Here is a 22,875-nt window from a genome sequence, read left to right on the forward strand (position 1 = left end):
ACAAGCAACATATAGGGGCAGATTTATCAAGGGTCGAAGTGAAATTTTCGAAGTTATAAAATTCGAAGTAATTTTTGGACACTTCGACCATCGAATAGGCTACTACAACTTCGACCTTCGATTCGAAGTAAAATCGTTCGACCATTCGATAATCGAAGTACTGTCTCTTTAAAAAAAAATTTGACTTCAATACTTCGCCAACTTAAACCTGCCGAAGTGCTATGTTAGCCTATGGGGACCTTCCAGAGCATATTTCTAAGTTTTTTGTATTCGAAGGAAAATCGTACGATCGTACGATAAAATCGTTCGAATCATATGATTTGAAGTGCGATCGAAGTACAATTGTACAGTTGGAATACGATCGTACGATGCAAAAAATCCTACGAATTCGACTTCGAATTTCGTAGTATTCAATTCGATGGTCGAATTTCGAAGTATTTTCCATTTCGAAATTCGACCCTTGATAAATCTACTCCATAATCTCTAGCTGAGCCACTAACTCCCTCCCCCATCCCTGATAGAGCCAGTGGATGCTGAAAGTTGTAGTAGAGAACTTTATAGAACATTTTGTTATTGAAAAAAGTATTAATGTGAAGAGGTTTTTTCCTCAAAAAGTTCTTCATGTAATGCACTTTGTTTATTTACAGTATAGTTACTCTTATTCTTGTGTTCTCTCTTTATACCAGGCAGTAGTCAAATTGAAATTTTGGAGCTGCGGGATTTAGAAAATGAATACGTTCTTCCACAGAGGCGACTGACTCTTGCAAAGCATAATCCCAGTACGGCAGTTATTGCAGGTAACAGAACTCTTTCATTAAATTAATAATCGAATAATAATAGTTTATTCCAAATAATAGCAGTGTTTAAATAATAATAGTTAATTCCAAATAATAGCAGTGTTCCAAATAATAGTTTATTGCAAATAATAGCAGTGTTCCAAATAATAAGTTTATTTCAAATAATAGCAGTGTTCCAAATAATAATAGTTTATGCCAAATAATAAGTGTTCCAAATAATAATAGTTTATTCCAAATAATAGCAGTGTTCTAAATAATAGTTTATTCTAAATAATAGCAGTGTTCCAAATAATAATAGTTCTTTCCAAATAATAAACAAATGTTTATTATTTGCATATGCAAAAAAGGTCATGGCTGGAAATCACATGACTTTTCGTCACTAAACAAGGTAAAAACATTTTTTCCTTTTCTAGACCCTATGAATTTGCATATGCAAATTAGGTATCAGTATTCGTTGGAATCTTTCACAAAGGATTCGGGGATTCAGCCGAATCCAAAATGGTGGATTAGGTGTATCCCTTCCATCAACTGTTGTTGAAAGTCTCAGCACCCGGCAGCTCCCAAACGCTATCAGGAGATGCTGAGCCTTGTACAGCTGGAGGGCCACGAGCTGATCAGACTCCCCATAAACCATTCTGTTTGTGACATGCTTTTGGTTGTGTTTTCCTTATTTTGCCTGGACATGAACGTTTCATCTTGTCCCACAGATGCATCCGATTGCAGCAGGGCTGGGAGACAGCGCAGAAGATTGGGAATGGCTGGCGGCCAATCAACTGGCAATTGTTAATTGCAAATAAGTCCAGGTATTTCAGTTTTCTACTCAAATCGGGTAAACGATTCTACCCAAGTCATCAGACACCTTCTGCGCGGCTGCCTAAGGACTTGTCATGAGTCTGAAGGCACCTACATCAGTGAGCAAGTAGTAATGCCCAAGACTTTCCTCCCTATTGGACACCCATTGTATTGGAGACTTGTGTATATATACCTCCTGCTTTCCATTTATTTAATATAACCGGCCATGTAAGGTAAGGAACTATAGGCATGATCCTGTAGCTCTTTGGTTTATACACATGACAGATAGAATTCCCACTGGCTGGTGTTGATGCTTTATTGCAGAGCATATTTAAAGGGGAACTATCAAAAACATAAAAAATTAATATACGCTTCATCATACTGAAATAAGAAACTTTCTAAATACAATCAATTAAAGTAACCGACAAAATCAGGCTGGGAGTTCTCTGTTTTCCTCCCTGTCTCATGTTAAAGGGGTTGTTCACCTTTAAATTAATTTTTAGTTTGATGTAGAGAGTAGTATTCTGAGACAATTTGCAATTGATTTTCATTTTTTATTATTTGTGGTTTTTGAGTTATTTACAGTAGCTTTTTATTCAGCAGCTCCAGTTTGCAGTTTCAGCCATCTGGTCCAAATTACCGTAGCAATCATGCATTGAATTGAATAAGAGACTGGAATATGAATAGGAGAGGACCTTAATAATAAAAAGTAGCAATAACAATACATTTGTAGCCTTACAGAGCATTTGTTTTTGGATGCTGTCAGTGACCCCTGTTTGAAAACTAGTCAGAAGTAGAAGGCAAATAACTTAAAAACTATGAGAAATAAATGTAGATGACCAATTGAAAAGTTGTTTATAATAGGCCATTCTATAACATGCTAAAAGTAATCTTAAAGGTGAACCACTCATTTAATCACTTCTGTTCAGGCTTCAAACTGTTCTAATTCATTTTTATATTCACTGGGTAGTGCCGAGTTGTCGGGGGCCCCCAGTTGTTCCAATCACTGATCCCCAGTAGAGTCATCCCTCTTATATCCATTTGCACCAGACACAATGAACTGCCTCTGATAGGACATTTTCTAGGTATTTATTCTGCACACGGATGTAAGTAAAAGGGGTTTGTTGACTGATCCTAAACAGTTCTCTCTCTCTCGTTCATTTCGGCAGATTCTGGGCAAACTCCTAAGGAAGTTGGATGAATATTTTGAGAAGCTGAAGAAAGCCACCAACGACTACAAAAGGTTAGTGCAGAAGCCGCTACGGGCGTAAATCTGCTCAGTTATATATAGATGGAAACCAGGCCCCCGTGTTCATAATTCAGTGTAGAATTCATAATAATGTCATTCGTTTTCTACAAAAAAAACAAACATTTTGTATGATGATTCTATGTGTGTCCATTTGTGGGATGTTTCATTATCAGATCCCAACTCCCTGCCACATGTCCTACTGAATATATACATCTATAAACTGTGTTTGGATTTGCTGTTTGATTCTTTTTCCTGCTTAGATCTGATACCAGAAATATGCTCCCTGGCTCATTCTTTGAGAAATGGACTAGTCTGGCCAATGGACTGTACAAGAGCTGGGAGCTGATCAGTGGCTACTTCAGTCAAGGGTCCATTTAAAACGTGCCCAGATTCATATGGCATGAGTTTCAATCAGATATGAATGGGGTTGGCACCTGGTTGGTATATCACCAGCCTAACCAGTAATATAGTAGCCGAGACTGGGACCAGTGTTACACATTTAACCAGCTATGTCTTTTCTCATAAATTTATAATTCCCTGATTTACCACCCCTGTCCTGCCCCTCCCCAATCACTGCCTCCAGCTCCACTTCTTTCCCTTCTTCCTATAATCCCCCGCTCCCATATCGACCATATTTCTCCCGAACCACCCCCTCATTGTCCCTCCCCTTTCTGTACAGCCAGATTTCTTTTTCCAAAATGGCGACAACCCTAGATATTGGTCAGGCAGGACCTTCTGAGGGCCCATGTTTGATAATGTACCTGGCACAGCACAAGCCCAGTATAATACCTCCAGCTGACTGGACTGTGCTGGCACCCAGCCTAAATCAGTGCAATGGACTGTGAAAACCTGTTGGTGGTGCTTATTCCCACGAACAGCGTCTCCTATTTCCCCTACTCATGTATGTCAGTGGGCATGGCTATTCTACTACTTTATTCTAAAGCATGGTGGGGCAACACCATCCAGCAGGGGGGCAACAAGATCAACATGTGATTCCTTAAAGGCCTGGGCCCAACATAACTGAGAAGCTTGATACAGCTGTACCCTGCAATTACATAAAGTTATGTAATTGCTCTGTCTACCCCCCACCCTGTCTCTTAAAGGGCAAGTAAATCCAGGACTAAACATAAACTGCATGGATTAATAACAGGGCAGGGGGCTGCTGTACTGCCTCTCAGCCGTGTCATTGGTAAATTACATCCCCCCACTTCAGCAGAACAAACATTCCTGGTGAGTCTGGACGGACCCTCCTCTTCCCATTTTCCAAAGGGAATGTGCAGTGAACCTCTGGGGAGCAGGGTACTATGGTAAAACAATCACTGCAAATCAAAATGTAGAGTAAATTATGTACATCTTACTTTGGCCCAGGGCTCCTTGAATTTCAATTGGCCATTAATATCCCACCTGTTATCAGTAGACCAATCAGAGGATGGACTGATGCCCAATGATACACAGACCTGCCCTTCCTATGCCCAAATAATAGCAAAGGCAACTTTATCATGGGACAAATATCTTCTAATGACAGTGGCATATTTATGGGTCAGCTCTTTTCTAGACCCAATGATTCAGTTTTCCTTGGCCCAAAGGATACTAATGGCAGTGACATGTATATCCAAGTCCCTGCTAGGCTCAAAATAACATATTAATAAGTCTGCACCTTCTGAACCCAGTCTCATAATGTACTAATCCAAGTGATATGTTTATATACCAAACCTCTGACATCAGTGCAGATCAGTAGGACTGGGTCCAGACATGGCTTATCCCCTTCTAATATTTATTCATCCTTAGCATCTCATTTCACCAATTTCTCCCACCCTAGCCTCCACACCTTCACTTTTCAGTAACCCTTTTCCCTTGCACTAAAGGTCTCCCTCCTCTGTAATGTTTCCTGGCAATACTTTAGAACTATAAAAAATGCAAGAACACCAATGAAATGTGTATTAACATTTATTTATAAATTGGTTAATAAATTGATGTTATATTCATGCATTTTAGATTAATTCATACTAATTTAAGTTCATGTTAATTTAACATCCATTAGGTTCAAGTTTTAGTGTAAAAGGGATCTTCCTATTTAGTAGTTGATCCAGAGGAAGGCAAAAACCCCATCTGAAGCCAGAGCCAATTTGCCTCAGAGGGGGAAAAATTCCTTCCTGACTCCCAATGGGCAATCGGACAAGTCCCTGGATCAACTTGTACTATGAGTTTATGTGAGTATCAGTACTAAGAGTTTATGTCAGGGTTTAGAGTAGGAGATGTGACTGGTTGTTGAGTGGAAGGCTTGAAAGGATAGAATTTAGTAAGGAAAGAATTTGAACAGGAGAAACCACTGAGGAATTGGTGTAAGGGGGGGGGGGCAAAAGAAAAAAGTGGAGAAGAGAAGCCTTTGTGTAGGGGGCATCATTTTAGTGTGTGCTGTGTGGTGGTCACTAAATGTCTTGGTATTGGTGGAATGGAAGAACCAATGGAGGTGCAGGAAGAAGGGCAAGGATTAAAAGATATTTTAAAGAGGAGAAACTCTTGATGATATGTAAATAAAAGAAGATATTGGTGGAGGTGTGTTAGCACAAGGACAGAGCTTGCGGTTAAAGGTAAAATATGGGATAAGGGCTGGTGGTGGAGCTAAAGTTAAATGAAAAGTCCTTGGGTAGATTGGTAATTGGATACTAATGAAAACTAAGGTCCTAATAGTGGAGCTATGGTTTTTGAAAATGTGAATGCTGCTAGTGGAGCTGTAGAGGTGGATATGAATGTTGGAGCTATAGTTCTGAGAAATGTAGATGCTTAAGGCAAGATGTTGGAGTTCTAGTAGTCTGCAAAAAAAAGGAGATGGATGGAACTATGGTACCTCAAAGTGAGGTGGAGGTGTGTGTGGGTGGAGTAAGGTAAAATGAAGCAAAGACACCACTGGTGGAGATGTTGTAGTCTGAAAAGAATATGATCATGGAGCTACAGAAGGAGATAAAGTCCCTGCTGGTGTAGTTGCAGGAATCTTGAAGTTACCATTTGCTGAACTGCATCAACTTGAAAGGAGATGTCGCTGATGGAGCTGCAGACGCCACTGGATCTGTATGAGAAAAAAATATCAGTCAGTAATAGATCATCATTAATTCTCATTCAGAGGCATGGCATTTATGCACAAGTCTTATTCATTAGGGGTTCCAACATGTTAGGTAGTTTTTCTCCCAGGCTGATGCTCCTTTTAGAAATAAATGCACTGGCTATGGGAATAATAAAATAATGCCTGAGCCTTCTCAATCGCATTCTACCCTGTTGTGTTATTGTGTGGCTGCTGCAGTGAGGCTAATGTCCATCAGCACAGAAAACCTTGATTTTGGGGAGGATTGTGACCAAGAAATGTAAACTTGAGCATCTTCTAGCCGAAACCCACCTCTTGTGCACAGTGAGGATTCGGGTCTTACCAATGTAGACACCCACCAGGCAGCAGGGGATCAAGTTGTTATTTGTCTACCAGCTGAGAACCATTGTACTGAATGGAGATGGGACCTTACCCTGTGGATGTTTCTTTTTCCTCGGCTGTGATTCAGGAAACTCATTCTGGGCTGTTGATGTTATTGGCCACAATATCAATAACAGGAGAAGCCCTCCAGGGCCATTTGCAGAGCTGCTTCTTGTTCTGCCGATGTCTGTGTGCAGAAGTCACAAGCACGCCGCAGCTTTGAGAGAGCAACTCCCTTCAGTCCTGTATAGGGAAAAATCATATTTGTGATTCATGAATACTAATTAGAGCTTGTATATGATTCATAAACAAAAAAATAAAGACTGAAGACCAAATGCAAATTGTCTTACAACGCCAATGTCACCATTATACTAAAATATATTATTAAGTACCCCTTAAAACATGTTTATTATTCCCAATGCCATTATAATGAAACCAACTCTTGCAGCTGTTGAGTTACACTGTGTGATGGTGCAGTCGTATCAAATATAATGGATTCCCTCACCTTTCTTGGCCGGCAGGTTCTGCAGAGTCCGGAGATGTTCTTCAATCTCAGCCCTGACGATCTTCTTAGGTGGTAGTTGGGTGACGAATGGGTGCTGCAGGAGTTCTTCAGCACTCGCTCTCTCCAAAGGGTCCTTTTTCAGACAGGACTCCAAGAAGGACACAAAATGCTGTGACCTGGAAAAAACTGAGATTTTAGCTTTAGCTAGCAAAAAAAATCCCCACATCATTATTTCCAGATTCCAGAAGCTTTTACCCAGTAACCATTAGCTATACCCCAGAATATACATATATTTACCATCTATCTATCTATCTATCTATCTATCTATCTATCTATCTATCTATCTATCTATCTATCTATCTATCTATCTATTCCTCTATCTATCTCTTTATCATCTAACTATGATCTTTCTATCTATCTATCTACAGTATATCTATCCCTCTATCTATTTATCTATCTATCCCTCTATCTATCTATCTATCTATCTATCTATCTATCTATCTATCTATCTATCTATCTATCTATCTATCTATCTATCCTCCCTCTCTCTCTATCCCTCTATCTATCTTTCTATCTGTCCCTCTATCTATCTATTGTCTATCTCCTATAGCTTTCAAAACCTCTATTTATATTTAGGAGGTATTTAAACAAAATACACACCCCCTGAACTAGGAGTGAAATCTCCCCATTATCCCAAATTTGTACATACAAGAGGCATGGTGAGGGCAGACTGTGGAAGCGGCTGAGTGGTTATAGGAGTTGCCAAATGTCCCAAGTGTTAATAAGAAAATGTGGGGAGTTCCATGTCTGCAAGCACAGGTACAATGTACAGTGACACGAGCTGGGACAGACTCACCAGGTGTTTGATTGAAGCTTTGGTGGTTGGGCTTCAATTATCAGGTCCTCCACTGCGTATTGCCCTGTGTATGCTGAAAGTGAAAAACATATATATCAGGTCCATCAAACATGTCTAGAAGTTATTTATTTAATCTATAGAAAAAGTTATTTTTTGCTGGAAATGGCAAATCATCCCAAATTCCTCCCATTCTGATATAGAACCTCTGCTGCTCAATGTATAAAATAAAGTAGCCACAATTGTTATGATTCACTTACGTGGTTCTCCCTCAGCCATTTCGATGGCGGTTATCCCCAGCGACCAGATGTCACACTGCAAAAGACACACCAAAGAGCATTAGAAGGAGAGAATTGGGTTATACAGTAGGTGTTTAATAAAATCTAAGTAAAAAGGCTGTGCTTATACAATTCTCTTTTAGAAACTTATACATATATTATCATCTGTGCAAAAGTACACGGCATTCTCCTTAGCTCAATTATGGCCAAAACAGAACAGAATACAACTTCTAAAATAGCCCAATGCACCCCCTAGTAAATGAACACACCATGGTATATGTAAAAGTAAATAAATGCTTTATTATATATAAAAGTGTATACAGCAATACATCTCCATTACAAACAATAGCAGTTACTGTACATAACACCAGCGTCACAATGCAAATGAGCAAATATATTAAAACAAACACATTGTGCAAAAAGTTAAGAAACCCAATGTTTCGGGAAAACTCCTTTCTGTCAATGAGAAAATGACTGCTTCTATGTCCCATTAACACTGATAAGTAAATGCTCCGTGTTGTTACAAGTATTATAAGTACAACATACTTTGGTGTCGTACGCCAGGCGCTGGCCCTTCTGCCTTATGGCCTCGGGTGCCATCCAGTGTGGAGTCCCTTCCGCTTCGTGGCACAATCCAGTTTGCGGGTCCAGGTCCCAGCTGTGTCCGAAGTCGACTGAAATGACAGATAGAATCCATTCATGGAAAATAACCACAAGATAGAAACCTGAATTATGAAACCCCCTGACTCCATATTCGCAGAAGCTCCCCACCATCCATTACTCTTATAACTGTAAGTTTTACTCACTGATCTTCACTTTGGCCGTCTCTGTGAGCATGATGTTCGGGCTCTTGATGTCTTTATGAACGGCCCCGTTCTTGTGGATGTGGTGCAGCCCCTGGGGAGATTGAGATGTAGGTTATAAGACTATAACAGACATAAGACTAAACATCCCCAACAAAGAGATTGTATATGTAATTTATGCAATTAAAAAAGAGTCCTTAAGGGGTAAATCTGGCCTTACCTTTAAAACCTCCTTGCAGACATAGCCAATCCAGGTCTCCTTCAGGGATTGGCCATTGGTCTTGCAGATGAGGTTGTAGACAGAGCCTCCACCACAGTATTCAAGAACAATCTGCAATATACAGAAATTATTTAAGTTCATGTATTCTATCACTTCCAGTGGAGATTGCTTTGGTACAAGAGGAATGAACACGATACAGTAAATCATTTCTTACTTCCAAGAGCTCTGATGAGCACTCCGTGAGTGGAGCCCTGTAGTAGGCTCCATAGTAAGAGGCAATGTTCTTGTGGCCGCCGAACTGCTGGAGAAACTTCAGCTCCCTGCAGACTGACTCTTCATCCTGGAGTGGAATAATAGAAATCCCTTTAGCTCACATAGACATCTACACAAATAGTATTGATATATAGTGATTGGAATTATAAAGATACAGTACTCGGCTGATGTTGGCGATCTTCACCGCTACCACTCCTCTACGATGGTGTCGTCCCTGTAATACAGACAGAAAGGTTGACTTATATACAAGTAGGAAAGAGAGGGTCTAATGCAGCCCCCAAACCAGAAGCTTGATATGTCTGCCTAAATCATTGTGTGATTGTGTCTAGTGATCACAATCTTGTTCAGTCCCCCTACTCTCTAGGAATTGGTTGGTAACTTACCTTGTAGACGTCTCCAGTGCCGCCCTCTCCAACAAGCACATCCTTGGTCAGCCGACCATCAGGAGGCTGGAAAATAAAATAGAAAAAAGAAGGATTTTATTGATAACATAATATTCCCCAGGGTACAAAACATGTCTCACTTCCGGCAGTAGCGGCGAGTGTTTTACCCTCCTTTCTACTCACCTCATAAGTCTCGGAGAGGGGTCTGGATTCCGCCTGTGGCAAAGGAGAAGAGAAAGAGTCTATTACATTCTATACTTTATCTGTACCTGTTCTCTATTCAGCAAAACCCTAAATTCAGATAAAACAGTAGCAGTTGACTTACCTTCCTCCATGGGGCGCAGAATAGCATTGCGCCTACGTTTTTTAGCTCTTAAAAGAGCTGTTGAGTTATAAAGAGATATCAGCTGACGTCAAAGGTGTTTTTTTCAAACGCCAAAAATCAGATGGAATATCACTGAATATCTCTATAAAACAATCGCTGTGAAATCTCTTGGAAAATCACTCTGAAAATTGCTTCGAAAACGCTATGAAAACGCCTCGTCGCTCGGAAATATCACTGTATGGGGACACAGAAAGAAAGAAGAGATTGTAAGCTCACATGCACCAGTCCTCTCTGCTATACATATCAGGATTCACTGCCTTATATAAGTATTCACACCCTCAACCAATTCTCCCATTGTACCAAAAACAAACCCTAAACTTATATATATATTGTTTATCTGTTAATTTTATTCTGACCTTCAATTCTAAAATCTGATTTCCACTGGCAAAAAACAAAATTTAGCATCAGTTTTTCCTTTGGCATCAACAGCATTAAAGCAAAGTTCCCCTTTAAATGAATTGAAATTAAACAGGTTGCAGCATTTCCCTGTATTGGCACCATCCATTCTTCCCTCTATTATAATATGAGACCCAGTCCCTGCTGACATGCAGCCTCTCAACTTCATGATATCACGGTAATAGGACTAGTACAGGCTACAGGTCTGACAAGGGATTCTGGGATTTGTACCACAGGCTACAGGTCAGACAAGGGATTCTGGGATTTGTACTATAGGCTACAGGACTGACAAGGGATTCTGAGATTTGTACTATAGGCTACAGATCTGACAAGGGAGGCTGGGATTTGTAGTTCAGTAACAGTTAAAAGACCACAAGCTGCAGGTCTGACAAGGGATGTTGGTATGTATAGTTCAGAAACAGCTGAAAAATTACAGTTTGCATGTCTGACAAGGGATGTTGAAGATTTGTACTACAGGCTTTAGGTCTTACAAGGGATGCTGGGATTTGTACTATAGGCTACAGGTCTGACAAGGGATGCTGGGATTTGTACTATAGGCTGTAGGTCTTGCAAGGGATGATTTGTACTAAAGGCTACAGGTCTGACAAGGGATGCTGGGATTTGTACTATAGGCTGCAGGTCTTGCAAGGAATGCTGGAATTTGTACTACAGGCTGTAGGTCTCACAAGGGATTCTGGGATTTGTATTATAGGCTACAGGTCTGACAAAAGATGCTGGGATTTGTACTATAGGCTTCAGGTCTGCTAAGGAATTCTGGGATTTGTAGTTCAGTAACAGTTAGAAGACCACAAGCTGCAGGTCTGTTAAGCGATGCTGGGTTTTGTAGTTAAGGAACCGTTAGAATACCACAAGCTGCATGTCTGACAAGGGATGTTGGGATGTTTAGTTCGGTAACAGCAAAAAAATTACAGGCTGTAGGTCTGACAAGGGATGCTTGGATTTGTATTATAGGCTACAGGTCAGACAAGGGATTCTGGGATTTGTACTACAGGCTACAGGTCTAAGAAGGGATGCTGGGATTTGTACTATAGGCTACAGATCTGACAAGGGATGCTGGGATTTGTACTATAGGCTACAGATCTGACAAGGGATTCTGGGATTTGTACTACAGGCTACAGGTCTGACAAGGGATTCTGAGATTTGTACTATAGGCTACAGGTCTGACAAGGGATTCTGAGATTTGTACTATAGGCTCAAGGTCAGACAAGGGATGCTGGGATTTGTACTATAGGCTACAGGTCTGACAAGGGATGCTGGGATTTGTACTATAGGCTACAGGTCTGACAAGGGATGCTGGGATTTGTACTAAAGGCTACAGATCAGACAAGGGATTCTGGGATTTGTAGTATAGGCTACAGGTCTGACAAGGGATTCTGGGATTTGTACTATAGGCTACAGGTCTGACAAGGGATGCTGGGATTTGTACTACAGGCTGCAGATCTGACAAGGGATTATGGGATTTGTATTATAGGCTGCAGGTCTGACAAGAGATGCTGGGATTTGTCGGTCAGTATCAGTTAGAAGATTATAGGCTGCAGGTCTGACAAGGGATGCTGGGATTTGTACTATAGACTACAGGTCTGACAAGAGATGCTGGGATTTGTACTACAGACTGCAGGTCTGACAAGGGATGCTGGGATTTGTAGGTCCGTAACAGTTAGAAGGGTATAGGCTGCAGGTCAGACAATGGATTCTGGGATTTGTACTACAGGCTACAGGTCTGACAAGGGATGCTGGGATTTGTAGTTCAGTAACAGCTATAAAACTACAAGCTGCATGTCTGACAAGGGATGCTGGGATTTGTACTACAGGCTGCAGGTCTGACAAGGGATGCTGGGATTTGTAGGTCAGTAACAGTTAGAAGATTATAGGCTGCAGGTCTGAGAAGGGATGTTGGGATTTGTACTACAGGCTACAGGTCTGACAAGGGATGCTGGGATTTGTAGGTCAGTAACAATTAAACGATTATAGGTTGCAGGTGTGACAAGGGATGCTGGGATTTGTAGTTCAGTAACAGTTAGAAGACCACAAGCTGCAGGTCTGAAAAGGGATTTTGGGATTTGTAGATCTGTAACAGCTAGAAAACTACAGGCTGCAGGTAAGACAAGGGATGCTGGGATTTGTACTACAGGCTGCAGGTCTGACAAGGGATGCTGGGATTTGAAGTTCAGTAACAGTTAGAAGACCACAAGCTGCAGGTCTGACAAGGGATGCTGGGCTTTGTACTATAGGCTACAGGTCTGACAAGGGATGCTGGGATTTGTACTACAGGCTGCAGGTCTGACAAGGGATGCTGGGATTTGTAGTCCAGTAACAGTTAGAAGACCACAAGCTGCAGGTCTGACAAGGAATGCTGGGATTTGAAGTTCAGTAACAATTAGAAGACCACAAGCTGCAGGTCTGACAAGGGATGCTGGGATTTGTACTACAGGCTACAGGTCTGACAAGGGATTCTGGTATTTGTTCTATAGGCTATAGATCTGACAAGGGATTCTGGGATTTGACCATAGGCTACAGGTCTGACAAGGGATGCTGGGATTTGTACTATAGGCTACAGATCTGACAAGGGATGCTGGGATTTATACTATAAGCTACAGATCTGACAAGGGATTCTGGGATTTATACTATAGGCTACAGGTCTGACCAGGGATTCTGGGATTTGTTTTATAGGCTATAGGTCTGACAAGGGATGCTGGGATTTGTACAATAGGCTACAGGTCTGACAAGGGATTCTGGGATTTGTACTATAGGCTACAGGTCTGACAAGGGATTCTGGGATTTGTACTATAGGCTACAGGTCTGACAAGGGATTCTGGGATTTGTTTTATAGGCTATAGGTCTGACAAGGGATGCTGGGATTTGTACAATAGGCTACAGGTCTAACAAGGGATTCTGGGATTTGTACTATAGGCTACAGGTCTGACAAGGGATGCAGGATTTTGTATTATAGGCTACAGGTCTGACAAGGGATTCTGGGATTTGTACTATAGGCTACAGGTCTGACAAGGGATGCTGGGATTTGTAGGTCAGTAACAGTTAGAGGATTGTAGGCTGCAGATCTGACAAGGGATGCTGGGATTTGTAGTACAGGCTGCAGGTCTGACAAAGGATGCTGGGATTTGTAGGTCAGTAACAGTTAGACGATTATAGGCTGCAGATCTGACAAGGGATGCTGGGATTCTTACTACAGGCTACAGGTCTAACAAGGGATGCTGGGATTTGTAATATAGGCTACAGATCTGACAAGGGATGCTGGGATTTGTACTACAGGCTGCAGGTCTTACAAAGGATGCTGGGATTTGTAGTTCAGTAACAGAAGACAACAAGCTGCATGTCTGACAAGGGATGCTGGGATTTGTAGTTCAGTAACAGAAGACAACAATCTTCAGGTCTGACAAGGGATGTTGGGATTTGTAGTACAGGCTGCAGGTCTGACAAGGGATGCTGGGATTTGAAGTTCAGTAACCCTTAGAAGACCACAAGCTGCAGGTCTGACAAGGGATGCTGGGATTTGAAGTTCAGTAACCCTTAGAAGACCACAAGCTGCAGGTCTGACAAGTAATGCTGGGATTTGAAGTTCAGTAACAGTTAGAAGACCACAAGCTGCAGGTCTGACAAGGGATTCTGGGATTTGTACTATAGGTTACAGGTCTGACAAGGGATTCTGGGATTTGTACTATAGGCTACAGGTCTGACAAGGGATGCTGGGATTTGTAGGTCAGTAACAGTTAGAAGATTATAGGCTGCATATCTGACAAGGGATGCTGGGATTTGTAGTACAGGCTGCAGGTCTGACAAAGGATGCTGGGATTTGTAGGTCAGTAACAGTTAGACGATTATAGGCTGCAGATCTGACAAGGGATGCTGGGATTTGTACTACAGGCTACAGGTCTAACAAGGGATGCTGGGATTTGTAATATAGGCTGCAGGTCTGAAAAGGGATTTTGGGATTTGTAGATCTGTAACAGCTAGAAAACTACAGGCTGCAGGTAAGACAAGGGATGCTGGGATTTGTACTACAGGCTGCAGGTCTGACAAAGGATGCTGGGATTTGTAGTCCAGTAACAGTTAGAAGACCACAAGCTGCAGGTCTGACAAGGAATGCTGGGATTTGAAGTTCAGTAACAATTAGAAGACCACATGCTGCAGGTCTGACAAGGGATGCTGGGATTTGTACTACAGGCTACAGGTCTGACAAGGGATTCTGGGATTTGTTCTATAGGCTATAGATCTGACAAGGGATTCTGGGATTTGTACCATAGGCTACAGGTCTGACAAGGGATGCTGGGATTTGTACTATAGGCTACAGATCTGACAAGGGATGCTGGGATTTATACTATAAGCTACAGATCTGACAAGGGATTCTGGGATTTATACTATAGGCTACAGGTCTGACAAGGGATTCTGGGATTTGTACTATAGGCTACAGGTCTGACAAGGGATCCTGGGATTTGTTTTATAGGCTATAGGTCTGACAAGGGATGCAGGGATTTGTACTATAGGCTACAGGTCTGACAAGGGATTCTGGGATTTGTACTATAGGCTACAGGTCTGACAAGGGATCCTGGGATTTGTTTTATAGGCTATAGGTCTGACAAGGGATGCAGGATTTTGTATTATAGGCTACAGGTCTGACAAGGGATTCTGGGATTTGTACTATAGGCTACAGGTCTAACAAGGGATGCTGGGATTTGTAGGTCAGTAACAGTTAGAGGATTGTAGGCTGCAGATCTGACAAGGGATGCTGGGATTTGTAGTACAGGCTGCAGGTCTGACAAAGGATGCTGGGATTTGTAGTTCAGTAACAGAAGACAACAAGCTGCATGTCTGACAAGGGATGCTGGGATTTGTAGTTCAGTAACAGAAGACAACAATCTTCAGGTCTGACAAGGGATGTTGGGATTTGTAGTACAGGCTGCAGGTCTGACAAGGGATGCTGGGATTTGAAGTTCAGTAACCCTTAGAAGACCACAAGCTGCAGGTCTGACAAGTAATGCTGGGATTTGAAGTTCAGTAACAGTTAGAAGACCACAAGCTGCAGGTCTGACAAGGGATTCTGGGATTTGTACTATAGGTTACAGGTCTGACAAGGGATGCTGGGATTTGTACTATAGGCTACAGGTCTGACAAGCGATTCTGGGATTTGTACTATAGGCTACAGGTCTGACAAGGGATGCTGGGATTTGTAGGTCAGTAACAGTTAGAAGATTATAGGCTGCATATCTGGCAAGGGATGCTGGGATTTGTAGTACAGGCTGCAGGTCTGACAAAGGATGCTGGGATTTGTAGGTCAGTAACAGTTAGACGATTATAGGCTGCAGATCTGACAAGGGATGCTGGGATTTGTACTACAGGCTGCAGGTCTGACAAGGGATGCTGGGATTTGTAGTTCAGTAACAGAAGACAACAAGCTGCATGTCTGACAAGGGATGCTGGGATTTGTAGTTCAGTAACAGAAGACAACAATCTTCAGGTCTGACAAGGGATGTTGGGATTTGTAGTACAGGCTGCAGGTCTGACAAGGAATGCTGGGATTTGTAGTTCAGTAACAGTTAGAAGACCACAAGCTGCAGGTCTGACAAGTAATGCTGGGATTTGAAGTTCAGTAACAGTTAGAAGATTATAGGCTGCATATCTGACAAGGGATGCTGGGATTTGAAGTTCAGTAACCCTTAGAAGACCACAAGCTGCAGGTCTGACAAGTAATGCTGGGATTTGAAGTTCAGTAACAGTTAGAAGACCACAAGCTGCAGGTCTGACAAGGGATTCTGGGATTTGTACTATAGGTTACAGGTCTGACAAGGGATGCTGGGATTTGTACTATAGGCTACAGGTCTGACAAGGGATTCTGGGATTTGTACTATAGGCTACAGGTCTGACAAGGGATGCTGGGATTTGTAGGTCAGTAACAGTTAGAAGATTATAGGCTGCATATCTGACAAGGGATGCTGGGATTTGTAGTACAGGCTGCAGGTCTGACAAAGGATGCTGGGATTTGTAGGTCAGTAACAGTTAGACGATTATAGGCTGCAGATCTGACAAGGGATGCTGGGATTTGTACTACAGGCTGCAGGTCTGACAAGGGATGCTGGGATTTGTAGTTCAGTAACAGAAGACAACAAGCTGCATGTCTGACAAGGGATGCTGGGATTTGTAGTTCAGTAACAGAAGACAACAATCTTCAGGTCTGACAAGGGATGTTGGGATTTGTAGTACAGGCTGCAGGTCTGACAAGGAATGCTGGGATTTGTAGTTCAGTAACAGTTAGAAGACCACAAGCTGCAGGTCTGACAAGTAATGCTGGGATTTGAAGTTCAGTAACAGTTAGAAGACCACAAGCTGCAGGTCAGACAAGGGATTCTGGGATTTGTACTATAGGTTACAGGTCTGACAAGGGATGCTGGGATTTGTATTATAGGCTACAGGTCTGACAAGGGATTCTGGGATTTGTACTATAGGCTACAGGTCTGACAAGGGATGCTGGGATTTGTAGTTCAGTAACAGAAAACAACAAGCTGCAGGTCTGACAAGTGATGCTGGGATTTGTAGTACAGGCTGCAGGTCTGACAAGGGATGCTGGGATTTGTACTACAGGCAGCAGGTCTGTCAAGGGATGCTGGGATTTGTACTACAGGATACAGGTCTGACAAGGGATTCTGGGATTTGTACTATAGGCTGCAGGTCTGACAAGGGATGCTGGGATTTGTAGGTCAGTAACAGTTAGAAGACCATAAGCTGCAGGTCTGACAAGTAATGCTGGGATTTGACGTTCAGTAACTGTTAGAAGACCACAAGCTGCAGGTCTGACAAGGGATTCTGCGATTTGTACTATAGGTTACAGGTCTGACAAGGGATTCTGCGATTTGTACTATAGGTTACAGGTCTGACAAGGGATGCTGGGATTTGTAGGTCAGTAAAAGTTAGAAGATTATAAGCTGCAGATCTGACAAGGGATGTTGGGATGTGTACTACAGGCTACAGGTCCAGCAAGGGATGCTGGAATGTACTATAGGCTGCTTATAGGATGCCTATGTACCATAGGCTACAGGTCTGACAAGGGATGCTGGGATTAGTACCACAGGCTGCAAGTCTGACAAGGGATGCTGGGATTTGTTCTACAGGCTACAGGTGTGACAAGGGATGCTGGGATTTGTACTATAGGCTACAGGTCTGACAAGGGATTCTGGGATTTGAAGTTGAGTAACAGTTAGAAGACCACAAGCTGCAGATCTGACAAGGGATATTGGGATGTTTAGTTCAGTAACAGCTAAAAAATTACAGGCTGCAGGTCTGACAAGGGATTCTGGGATTTGTACTACAGGCTACAGGTCTGACAAGGGTTGCTGGGATTTGTACTATAGGCTACAGGTTTTACAAGGGATGCTGGGATTTGTATTTCATTAGGAGCTAGAAGACAACAGGCTGCAGGTGTGACAAGGGATGCTGGGCCATTCAGGACATGAGTAACAGTGACTGGGAAGTTGCAGCTCCAAAACTTTTTCCTTTGATGCAAAGAGAAATATGGATATTAATAGTATTGGAGGGTGAAACACCAAGTGACCAACTGTCGCTCCAAACACTGGGTGACCCCTGTTATATGGGAACATGGGGGATTTCAGACTTTTGCCCTTAATAATTGCTTAACTTTTACTGAAAATCTTTTTAATAAGTAAATGTTATATACAAAGTGAGATACAGAGAGAAATATAAATATTAATAGCATTAGAGGAGAAACCTGAACAGCAAGTGGCCAACTGTCAACTGTCACTCCAAACACTATCAGTGACCCCTGTTATATGGGAACATGGGAGATTTCTGACTTCTCCCCTTAATAATTTCTTAACTTTCCCTTAACAGCTTTATTAAGAAGTAAATGTTATATACAAAGTGAGATACAGAGAGAAATATAAATATTAATAGCATTAGAGGAGAAACCTGAACAGCAAATGTTGCTATAGTGACCCCTGTAATATGTTAACATAGGAGATTTCAGACTTTTATTATTTCTTGCACTTATTTTAAATATAAAGCAATTGGAATCCCAAATGTTATTTTATACTTGTTTTAAATATAAAGCAATTGGAATCCCAAATATTATTTTATTCTTTCTGTATTTAGCCTGACAGGTGTGGAGTCTCCCTGCATCCCTGTTCCTTCCCCCAACCCCAACTCTCCTATAATCTATTAAAATGACAAAACCAAGGCTAATATCCCAGGTGCCACCTAGTGACTCAATTTAGTAGTGATTTTCTTCATTTATATCATTATTTTCCATAAATTGTCCCCCAGTGTGTGCTGTGCATCCACTTACCTCTGATCCCAGAAATGAAAGTGAGAAATCCGTTATTTAACTGTCAGTTGTCCGTGCGGCCAAATGCCAGGATGTACTTCTGTGAATTTATCCTGAGTTGTCTGTAGTCTGCCTGTTTCCCCATTCCTCCCATAATGATATTTTCTATTAGAATATACACAAAACCAAGGCTAATATCCCAGGCACTAGCCAGTGTCACACTCAAATAGCGATTTCCTTCATTTCTGCCATTATTTCCCTTAATGCCCCCGTGTATCAATGCTCCACTCACCTCTGATCCCAGAAATAAAAATGTGAGTTGCAGCTAATCATGTTTTATGTTTATATCCTGATAGTGATTGGCTATAAGTTCAGCACATGTTTACATGCTGTTTAGATAAGTGGGACCCCAGTAAGGAGATGTGGGGGATCAGCTCATGAATCTTTGATAAGGAATATTAATTCTAATGGACAATGTTAGGCTGGGAGAAGCAGTCCTGCTCTCTTGCACACCTCAATAAAACCACACTGACAAAAACGGAAGCTCAACATAATGGCAGGCTTTGTCATGGGACAGTTTTCTATATGTAGGGACCCTGAGATTTGGGTTAAATTACTCAGGCAGTTCCCCTTTAGTATTTGGACACCTAAGGGTCCTTTAGTTAACTCAGGCAGCTATGTCCTTTGCTGGGTTCACATTAGTTCACGGAGTTTGTCCACTAGGTGGCACTATGTGATAAAGGGGTTAAGCACCATGTGGTCTTGGTCTGTCCTGGGACTTTGCCTCACTGGGAGGTACTACAGGTCCAGGTCTGCCGGCGATGTTAGTTAAGTGTGAGTTAGTGAATGCAGTAATAGTCTTCTAGGAGTGAGAGTCAGCACAGGGTAGCTAGTGAGCAGATGTGTCTCCAATGAGGAGAAATAGTGGGGTTAGGACCCCGTGGTATGTGAACCACTAGAGCAGGGACTACAGTGGGTGAGTTGAGGACCAGATAGGGTACCAAGACGCAAGACCCCAGGCTGAATACAGTGGGTGAGGTGAGGACCAAGTCGGGTGCCAAGATACAAGACCCCAGGCTGAGAAACCCAAGCTTTAGTTTTCATCCGGAGGGATAGTGCCCAGTGAGAGAGGTAACTATCTCCCAAGTCTCTTGTTGCTGTAACTTTGATACATATTGAATATAAGCTCATCTGCTGTACCTTGTACCCCCTGGAGGGAATATTGCTCTTTGAAGCTATCCTATTATGCTTGTGAACATCTAAGTACCGGTGAACTACTCCATTGCAACGGTTCTCTGTTAATAAACAATTTTATGTTACTGCAAAGAAACTTGTCTGGCTGATTATCCTGCTGCATTGATCTACACCAGTTGCAGGGAGTTGCAGGGAGTTGCATGGGTACAGTGGGGGTCCGGGGCACACTACAAGCAGTTTTAGCCTGGTCACACACACCGCCTTAATACATAGCAAAAGTACACTCAAGGGTGTGCTACATATTATTGAGTTGTCTGCCACATGTCATCTGTCTCCATTTCCTGTTCTTTAGACCAAGTGACCAATTCAGAAAATATTCCCCCGGACCAGAAACCGCTTTCCGAGACTTCTGTAAATGCTGGTAAGTGACAAATACTCTGGCTTTTCTGCTGGGAGTGTAAGGGACCTCCGTGCCGAGTGCAGTGCTAATATATTTGCATGTTCTAAAGAAGTATGGGGCGTTTGACTTGCTTTGGTTAGACTTTTGGGGTGTCAACTGTACAAAGAGATGGGATGGTGTGCTGATCTTGACTCTCTAAAGAATTAAGCCAGGGCCATACCCTTTAAGTTGCCACCTAACATGCCTTCAGAAATGTTTTTGCACTAACATAGCTGCTATGTTTTTCACGTAGGCTGGAAGTTAATTGGGCGATGCATTACAAACTAATAAGTATAGGGCTGTTTGTGGGTGTAGTCCTTGTAACCTGTATTGCTAATATTAACAGGCATTGAACCTCATCCGAGTTCTCACCCTCATTCTCCTACTTTGACCACACTCTACTTGTGTCTCCTTTGTCTCCTTTGTAATTCCAGGTTGTATTTCCCTGAATGCATTAAAAACATATGAGTGTGACCTGATAGGGAACTGAAGCCAGTATTTGCTTGTGTGAAACAGGGATGTAATGGGCTATCATCCTCCTCCTCCAACTGTACTTCTGGCAGGCACCTCACTGCTCATTTGAAACACAGGCAGAAACTGTAGCATCTATAGGATATGGTTTTTTTTAACCCAGAGTGAAACCATATCTGTCATTGCCAGCAAGTTTGAGGGGGTATTTTTAGTTATGCTTTATCTCATTTAAGATTCCCATGTTTGCTGGAAGGGGACCACTGGCTCTATATTGGTACAGGAGCCCAGTGATGCTGACAGTATTGTTAGATATGCAGTGAAGCAAAGAATTACAAATTGATGGCCAATAAGAATTACTCTCCCATCTTGGCATGTTTGACCATTTGGGAGGTTTAGATAATTCTGAGACTTTAGTGGATTGAGTTGAATGCATTTCTGTTGGTTGTGCTAAAAGAAGCAATACCACAGCTATTTTCAGCTTGTCTAATTTATTCAGGTAGTTGTGCTGCCCTTATGGAGAAATAGTTTGATACATTTGCATGCACGCTCAATTCTCCGAGTGCCATACTTTATATGGAATTGTGATGCTTCAATTGTTCTGTAATGTGTGTAATATTACCCTTTGGCATTGAGCCCCCATTTTATGGTGGCCTTTCCGAGAACTGCGTTATTTCTTTTCAGGTGGCTCTGACTAACAGGAAAAAATGTGGGAGTACAAAGGGCTCCATCGTCCAATCAATGGATAGAATGCTACTGTATATTTAGATGAAGCATTTTCACATAAGGTTTATCTTTCAAGACCTATAATGTTTAGGGGTCTAGTTCCCCTTTAAGACAGTGACTACTGACTGGAATGTTTCTGCTATGTCATAACTTATCTGGCTCTTCTCATTTATCTCTTCTATCACTGCCTCTCCCTACAACAGGTCAGCCAGGCAGATGTGTAAGAAACATCGGCAGAAGATCCTCCTAAAAATGAAGGAGACAAATCTGGAAACAGAAACCGCTCATGAATACTCACTGAATACTCACCATGCAAAAAACTAAAAGGGTATGTATGCCTATAGGCTAATGAAACTGCATCAGCCCCAGTGACCACATTTTCAATTCTTTAGGAATAATTTGATGCCATCCTTTGCTGGGGCCCAGTAACCCTGGCTGCTTACTTGCAGGAAACTGGGAAATTCCTTGTGCAGCGGAGTTTTAAATTAAATCCATGTCCATCATGGTACTTTGCTGGTAACTTGTAATTAATTGCCTTTTAGACAGACAAGGCCTCACATAGTCATCAATGTACTTCGCTCATAGAACATACGCAGACAAATTATACTCTCATCGTGGTCTCTGGTCCCCCTGCTTACATCCATCCAGCACTGTCTTAGAATCTACTGTGTTGTGTGTTTCTGCCAGTGCAAGTTTGACTTCTGATTCTTCTTGAACTGCCCTGCCTTTATGATTTGCACTGTAAACTTACCATAGAGTTGTTCAACCTTAGAGTGGACAAGTGTCCGTGACCTATTTCCATAAGACATACAGGTTTATTTTCAGGAGGAGGAACATTCTGGCGAAGTCTAAAAATTCAGAAGAACAAGAGCTTGAGAAAATGCATGCGCTTCAGAAGGAAATGCTATAGAATCTCAAGAAAAATGAGCATTCCATGAAAGTTGCCATATCTGGAACAGTTGTGTACATATTAGTGGGAGTAATTATATTTCCCTGATCCAATACAACATGAGAATTGCTTATTGTGGGCACATAAAAGAGGGTTGTGGGAGAATGCAAGGCTAAGTAAAGGTGGCCATAAACGGGCAGATTAAAGCTGCCGATATAGATCCTTTAGACAGATTCGGCATCTTATCTGCCCATGTGTGGGGTCTCCCAACAGGTCCTCCCGGTCGATATCAGGCCAAAAATCAGCCAAATATCGATCGGTCAAGTTTGATTTTCCGTATGATCAAGGACCAAACTGCTAGTTGATGCGGTCCTGCGACCGTCCTGCGGAGCCCGTTCGTAGTATTGTAATCCAACATAAAATGGGATTTTTCAGAATTTATCTGTTATCTGCT

General features: G+C 42.0%; 2 long non-coding RNA genes across 2 annotated transcripts; one reads left to right on the forward strand and one right to left on the reverse strand.

Moving 5' to 3' along the window:
- The first annotated feature begins 224 nt into the window (after window positions 1-224).
- Window positions 225-4,823, forward strand: LOC108702688. Its single transcript, XR_001933344.2, has 3 exons — window positions 225-797; window positions 1,505-1,600; window positions 2,759-4,823. It is a non-coding gene; the product is annotated as an uncharacterized LOC108702688 (long non-coding RNA).
- Window positions 4,824-5,822: 999 nt separating this feature from the next.
- Window positions 5,823-8,313, reverse strand: LOC121398825. The gene is made up of 4 exons (XR_005964530.1): window positions 7,660-8,313; window positions 6,804-6,979; window positions 6,351-6,541; window positions 5,823-5,905 (listed from the first exon to the last, which is right to left on the reverse strand). It is a non-coding gene; the product is annotated as an uncharacterized LOC121398825 (long non-coding RNA).
- Window positions 8,314-22,875: the final 14,562 nt, after the last annotated feature.

This window comes from Xenopus laevis, chromosome 9_10S (genome assembly GCF_017654675.1).
Source record: "Xenopus laevis strain J_2021 chromosome 9_10S, Xenopus_laevis_v10.1, whole genome shotgun sequence".
Lineage (NCBI taxonomy): Eukaryota > Metazoa > Chordata > Amphibia > Anura > Pipidae > Xenopus > Xenopus laevis.